Genomic DNA, 8,191 nt, shown 5'->3' on the forward strand with positions numbered 1-8,191 from the left:
AGTAACGTAGAAGCACGCTCGCCCTTCAGCTTTACCATTAAAAGCATCCGGTCAGAGAACCTCAATGATCTATAAGCCGTGTATGGGCAAATGAGGTTGGAGATGTAGGGAGGTGCCAGTCCATTTAGTGCCCGAATCAAAAACAAAACATAACATAACAAAAAGTAAAACTTTAAAATCAACTCCAAACCTCACTGGCAGCCAGTGAAGTGAGTCCAGTATGGGTGTGATGTGATCCCGCTTACGGGTACGTGTCAGGAGACTAGCAGCGCCGTTCTGTACAGGCAGCAGATGGGAGAGTGATGACCAGCTCATTCCTGTGTTTAGTGAGTTGCAGTAATGTAGGTGTGTGGATATGAAAGCATGAGTCACTTTCTCAAAAATGTTTCTCATATTGCTCTCAGGTGGAAAAAAAAAACAATCTCTGATTGAGAATCTCTGAGTTGATGTTTTTTATGTCAAATTTTAATGTAGAATCAGAAAGTACCTCAAGATTTTTTGTTTTAAGTTAAGTGAAGGCGGTCCAAGGTTGCCAGAGATAGCACTGATGGAGTCAGGGGGTTGTTTCTGGGTTTTAGAGGGAGGTAAAGCTGGGTATCATCAGCATAGCAGCGGAAAGAAATTCCATGTTTTGAAGATGTTTATTGAACCCACGGGGACCATGTATAGAGAGAACAGCAGAGGGCCTCCGAGCCGCCACGTGCTTTGTGCTGTTTTTAGATATCTGACGCACATCATGAGGTGCTCCGTCACCCCTCTCCCACCCACCCTGACCCCAAAAGCCAGAGAATTAAAATAGACCACCGGACCAGTTCTGCTCAGGCAGTACTTTCAGCGGATAATCCATTCATGGAGAGAATAATCAACATCATGATCTCCTTCCTTGATGCCATCAGGAAGCGCTCCTGCAAAGGTTATAGGATTGTTTACACATCCGGAACTGTCACTGTGTGTGTGTGTGTGTGTGTGTGTGTGTGTGTGTGTGTGTGTGTGTGTGTGTGTGTGTGTGTGTGTGTGTGTGTGTGTGTGTGTGTGTGTGTGTGTGTGTGTGTGTGTGTGTGTGTGTGTGTGTGTGTGTGTGTGTGTGTGTGTGACAGAGAGAGAGAGAGAGAGAGAGGGAGAGGGAGAGAGAGAGAGAGAGAGAGAGAGAGAGACCTTTATTGTCCAATGAACGGAAATGTGTTATGTGCTGTCAGCCTTAATTAAAACATTCATAATAAACGAACATGATAAAAAAGACACATGTGATATTAACAGTTGGTCCTGCATATCTCTTTACTTGAGAGTAGGGGTTTGGAAGCAGAATGTCAGGAGTGTCTTCAAATCTCCATATTTATGTACAATGCAAATAGCTGGCACTCTACCTTTCTCTTGTCTTCCTTTGATAAAATCTGTTCAGGAAGTGTCTGAAAACCTCCCTAACAGCCCCCATCAAACAAACCCTGTTTCTTTTACTGACCCTCCAGAAAAATACCTTATCTCATCCATCCGCGCCCATTTAGCAAGCCCACATAGCTGTAGTATTTCGCCCGCCATGTTCACTGCGCAGGCAAACAGTAACCCACTTGAAAGGGTCCTATTCATTTAAGAGCATCTCAACCGAAGATAAAAGGCTTTTAAGCCAAGTCTGACATGGGTCAAGTAGTTGTTGCCACTTGTTTTGATCAGTCTATACACCGGTACACAAGTGGAATCATTCATGTCACCAAAAGAAAACAACTTCAAACAGAATCCCAATTTTTTAGGAACTTGCGCTAATAGACTATGCATCAACTATTCATAAATTATCTATGAGTAGCAGATTGGATATGCATTAAAAGGGATATGATTTATTATGCTTTTACACCTTAATATAGGCTTTTGAGGTCCCCAAAACATGTTTTTTAAGTTTTTTGCTGAAAATTCAGCTCATTGTGTATAGGTATGGTAAAGTGGCATGTCATTGTGACATGCCACTTTACCATCATGTTCCAAAACGGTTTGTTTCAGTGTGTGTAGCTTTAACTGGAAATAAGCAGCCAAGCCCCTAGTTTTGAGCAAATGCGGTTTGAGGAGAAGTTCCTGGTTCTGTGAGCCAATGGGTTTTTAGCTTTACTCCAGGCTCTGTTTTATTTCAATCGCTAAAATTTCACTGATTTCACCATCACCTATCTGTATCTATATCTGAACAAATTTGAGGCGAGAAATACGCAATCCAGTTGCTGAATCTTCACTCATATTAGATCTACAAGGCCTAATTTAAAAGTTGGTTGCGACTTGGGTTGCCGTGCATCAAGCTTGTGGGAGACACTGACACCACACTGGGACTCAAAGACACTGCGATTCTTTGTTTCATGTAAACATTGGAAAATAAAAGAAAATAAAATGAATACATCTACAATAAAACACACAACTTGTATTGGTTTTGTTTGGAGAAACACACTGCGGATCCAATGGAGCCGGTGACCATGAAAGTAGAAAAAACCTTTGAAAATAAAATGAGCGTTCAGAGCAGTTGGAAGCCTGAGTGTTTTGCTCACAGCGAATACTTTTTTATTAGTTTACCTCATTAGTTTGACACTTTGGTCACATTGAATATGAACATCCAACATTGTAGCATTATATATCTGACAGAAAATAATGAAAATCATAATAGGTCCCCTTTAAAAGCATCCAGTATTTCCCCCGCCCCAGTTTCACATGTGAAATTACCATATACCAAATACCCCATTTATGGATATATATATTTTTATTAGCGTATGCTAATAACAATTTCACAACACAGGGCTGCATATTGTTTTGTATGTACCAGTCAGTCAAACGATTACTTGAATCAACTATCCCCTGAGTGATCCAAGTGGTTGGCCTATTACTCTGTAAATCCATCCATATCATAGATTCCCAGCCAATTTGTCACCTGTGGACAATAACAACTCATGCTTGTTGTTTATCCCTCTTTGCCTTTCCAAAGACTTTCACTTCACAAACGGAACACTGGATGTTGATCTATTCTCTCCACATGATTTCGTCCTTATTGCAACATACTGTACCAATGTACGCTGTGGATGTACTGCAGCAATTGAAAAAAATTGTTTGTAGTTCCGGTTCTTTATTTTATTTTTATCCTTTTTTCACCTGTTAAATTAAAACTGTTTTAATTGAATCACTGTTGTGTTAAATTAGTATTATATGTGGAAAATACAGAGGTGTATTGTACCACACCAAAGAAATATAATATAAAAATAAAATGATTAGAGCAGCTAATAGTAAGAGTGTTTATAATAGAATACAATCAATGGTATTATATTATAGTATTTTAGAGTAGAATGTAGTTATATTAATAATATTCATTATTAAAGGAGACCTATTATGCTAATTTCCATTCTCTAAAATGTTTATTCTGGGACTCCAGTAGAGTGGCTTTGCATGATTCACAGCTCAAACAAAGCATTTATCATATACAGTACTGGCCCTTTTTTTTTTTGCTCGGTTCAGCCTCTGGTTGAAACAAATCGTATCAGCTCTTGTCCACTTTAGGGGTAAAATCTTAATACAAGATAATTACAGGCATGAATATGGGAAATACATGCAATATGTGCATATATGCAATATGTGCAATATGTGCATCTTGTTCCTCTCAGACGAGAGGAAGAAGAAAGGCATAGTTTTGTTTGGGGGCTTACGCTGAGAACACCATAAGAACCCATATCACTGCTTTAATTTGATCCTATCTTGTCCTGAAGATGTCCAAAACTTTGACTTCTTTTTAAGTGTACTTCGCACTTTAATTAGGGGAGTCAGACCCCCCAACCCCCTCCGGAGAGCGGAGACCTTCCTCCGGTTCGGAGGCCAGCTTGGGGTGGTGCTGGAGTGGAACCCTGGAGCCCGGCGGGAAGTGTGGGGGTTCCCTCTGCTCTGTGCGCACCCGGAGACAGGGGCTCTGTTCCCGCTCTGTCAACGTGCAGTACCGAGTCGATCCGGGGAAAGCAGGGAGACAGGTAGGCAGCAGAGACACCACTGGCTGATAATGTTGACATGAATGATTAAACAGATTCAGACTGTTTGTCCATTGCTGACACAGACTGTTCAGACGATCACACTTACACCTTAGAGGAGATCAATTACAACTTCTGAGACAGACTGAGCGTGTGGATGGGTGGTTCCCTTCTTTGGTGGTGCTTTGTGGGCGTGCTATGTGCGTGCTGGAGCAGATGACCATGTAAAGAAACCCTTGACAAGCTGACGTCAGCTTATGCAGAGATTAGAAAAGAAACGTTGGAAACTGAGTGTTCAGAGCGGTCAGAAGCCTCAGGGTTTTGTTCACAACGATTACTTTGTCATTAATTTACTTCATTATTTGCACATAATACATATACATCTAATATGAATATTCAACATTGTAACATTATACAGTTTATATATATGACAGAAAATACAGAAAACCATAATAGGCCCCCTTTAAGAACGCCCATTGGCCAAAAAAGGAGCACAGGTAGATACCTAATAATTTAATTCGCTTGAAGGGTATATAAGTAGCAAGACTAAAGGAGATAGGTTAACACCTTGAAGTTATGTTTATTTTTATTGTTTAACCTGTGCTGTCAGCATGCTGGGCATACAACAGAGTATTTGTATGCTATTGCATCTAGGACAGAGTTAGTCTGAAAGTGGAGTTCAACTTCTCACCTGCAATACCACTTTTTATTAATTCTTTAATCATCAACAACTGCTGCAACCACTCTGTCCTGTGCACGACCTTTGGGATGACAAAAGCACAGCTTTTTGTTACAAGAAACCGCCACAAATTCCCATCTTTGGGGAACCATCTTACCATGTTTTGGTCTATAACAACAAATCACTACTCCAAGAGGGGGAGAATCACCATGGGTGAGACAAATAAACATTGAATAAAGCAACAACATGTACATGGTAAAACAAACATAGAAACGTCAGATGACAACATGTATCGACAAAACAGAGTTGATTAAGTCCAGGAAAACTGGAACAGCAACTGGTCACGTGGCCTCTTCCTGTCATAGTTATGGCAGTAAATGAGGGAGGAAAGGAGAGGAATGTAATCAGGAGGGTGTTGGGGGGATGTTAAAAACAGGTGCTGGTGGTGTGTGTGTGCCTGTGATGAATCCACCTGTATGTCTATGTGTGTGTGTGTGTGTGTGTGTGTGTGTGTGTGTGTGTGTGTGTGTGTGTGTGTGTGTGTGTGTGTGTGTCTGTGTGTGTGTGTGTGTGTGTGTGTGTGTGTGTGTGTGTGTGTGTGTGTGTGCGTGTGTGTGTGTGTGTGCATGCGCCTGCGTGCATTCATTCGTGCGTGCGTGTGTGTGCATGTGATGTATGTGCGTGTGATGTGTCCAACGGTGAGTGTACAGGATTTGTCCCAATTGGTTCTGGTGTATAGGGTCATGTGGTTGACCAAGGGGTGTGGTCAAGCACTGGTTGCAAATGACAGCATGATTCCCTTTCCCGTGGCCACCAAGCTGCCTCGAATCGGCCTTATCAGCGCTGATTGGTCCGACTCGAGGCAGGGAGATTTCTTAATGTTTGTCCGGCTCTGGTTGGCTGTTGGCCAGACAGCTTCCCGGCCTAAGTCGGGTGGTGGGAGTATGTGGTGACTCGAGGCAGGTACATTTTTTTTACGTTTGTCTGTCTTAGAGCATGGGCTCATCAACCAGGAGAAAGGGAGCAGAATGCCATTCGTCCTGCGCCTGAAACCATCCTCAACATTATCATCATCATTATTATTATTAATTATTATTTATACATGTGGCCAGCGAGCGCTTCTGTTCAAGGATTAATAAAAACTCTTGGCATGTTGGCGCACCACTGCAAAATCGACTCTGTCTACCTCCCTAAACCCCTACCTGTGAGCAGAGACCCCCACAGGTCGGTATTATATCCTGGCACCTCCAAGCAGTGGAAAAGGCCCCCGAAGCCACCCCTGAGTTCCACTGCCGTATAGACACCCCACAACCGCAAGACACCCCAAGCACCTAGCCCTGCAGCCACAGAAAACACCCAAGCACCCAGAGAAGCCAGAAGCCCGCGGAGCAACACCCATGCCCAGCCCGAGGAGCATAAACCAGTCCCAGAGATTGCGAAGAGACCCTGCACCCCCAGAGGCACACACATACAACCCACCCCCATGCCCAAGACGCAGCCACAGGCACAGAACTCAGGTCAAAGACAACAGGCACAGACCACGGGCCCGGCATCAGGTCCTGTGCCAACAAACCGACACCCGCCCGCCCCGCAGACAAGCCAGTGTGGCTCCCATGCCAATGGCCGGCTCAAGGGCGAGGCCCAACCCACTGCAACCGGCAGACGCCCCATCCAGCCGCATGCCCCGACCACATAGTGTGGTCGGGGCAGGACACCTGGAAGTCAGCCCCATCCCCCCTGTGACGCTCACAGACTGCCAGATTTGTGGGCCATCCACAACCCCCAGCACTCGGGGCACCCGCCACAAAGAAGCCTCGCAGTGGGTTCAAAGGCAGACAGCCACCCCCGCACACAAACCCACACCCACCACAGCAACTAGCCTCCAAGGGGCCGCGGAAGGCACCCAGCCCCACCGGGTCGCAGCATGCCAGAAACCACCCGTGTGTGCGACACCGAACCCAGTCGGCAGGGGGGCCACCCGGTCACCCCACAGCCAACCACACCCCCACACTAACCCACCAGTGCTCCGCCACCCCGGAAAACCCCAGTGCTCAATGTGTGCTGTTGGAAATTGCAGTTAAAATTGCGGGGCGTGAGGGTACAAGTCCTCCATGCAAGTCAACCCAGAATCACTCACACCCCTCCTGCCCCAGACATTACAGTGCAAATATATTGGTTCTAAACTACTGTAATATAAGTGGTATTAAATTTGCAGGAAGGATGAGAAGCACGTCCAGGTAAGAATGTGATGGGCAAGATTGCAGCTGTCATCGCATCCCTAGCTCAAGCCCCATCGACATAGCTCGAGCCCCATATGTCCCGCAAAACCTAGGCCTATTGTGTGGTGTATGTACTGAGTTTGGGGTCTGGCACTGGGAGAGATAACCATCATCAGACCGCTGACGCTGACTGATAAAATAATAGTTTTATTACACAAATCAGTATCAAACCAGACTGGCGTAGGACGTCCAGGAGAGAACAAAGCCGGAAACATTCTCTGCCAAGCGGAGCTCGGCACTCGCTTTAGTAGCTGTACAGAGATAACATACCCCATCTGGATCCAACCCATAGGGGCCCACTCAGCCTCTGTCTTGCCATAAATCTAAACATTTCCTCCTTTGGCCAAAATGGAAAAATAAACACAATCCCTTTCCCATAGGGCCTCTCAATAGACCCATTGTTATTTTCGTTCTCAGTATGACATGGAAGCAATAAATCTACAGTAACATACGTTAATATTGTTACTGCACTATATCTCAGCTTTGGGAGCTCAGTGACCTATTCACCTCAAACCTTCCAGACACCTCACACGTAACAGAGGAAATATTGGACATTAAATCGACGCACGGGACAACGACAGGAAAATTTATTTTTGAAAACCTATGTCAAAGTGTAACCGACATGCAACTGCCCTGGGACAAACTTATTGGACTTACAGCAGATGGAGCACCGACGATGAGCGGGGGAAAAAGTGGACTAATGGGAAGAATGCGAGTAAAGATGCAGGAGGAGAACTGTACTGGTGAGTTAACAGCATATCACTGCATCATACACCAGGAAGCGCTGTGTGGTAAAGTCCTAAAAATGGAGCATGTAAGGAGTACTGTAAAGCAAACCGTAAACTTTATCCGAGCATAAGGTTTAAATCACCGACAATTTCAATCGTTTCTGCGGGAAATAAATTCAGGGTTTGCCGACATTCCTTATAATACAGAGGTGCGTTGTCTGAGTCGGGGAAAAGTTCTTAATAGAGTTTTTGAGCTCAGCAAGGAAATCTGTCAGTTTATGGACAGTAAAGGAAAAGACTCCACAGTTTTGCGGGATGAAAAGTGGAAATGTGAGTTGGTGTTTCTGGCTGACAAAACAGCTCATCTCAATGTCTTCAACCTTCAGCTCCAGGGACGTGACCACATGATCACTGACATGTATGATGCATTTCAAGTGAAGCTGCTCTTATGGGAGACACAAATGCACCAGTGCAACTTGCCTCACTTTCCCTGTTGCCAAGTAATGTTGAAGCAAGTTGGCGCAGCGGTGT

The sequence above is a fragment of the Zeus faber genome (genome assembly GCF_960531495.2).
Source record: "Zeus faber genome assembly, chromosome: 7".
NCBI classification, from domain to species: Eukaryota; Metazoa; Chordata; class Actinopteri; order Zeiformes; family Zeidae; genus Zeus; species Zeus faber.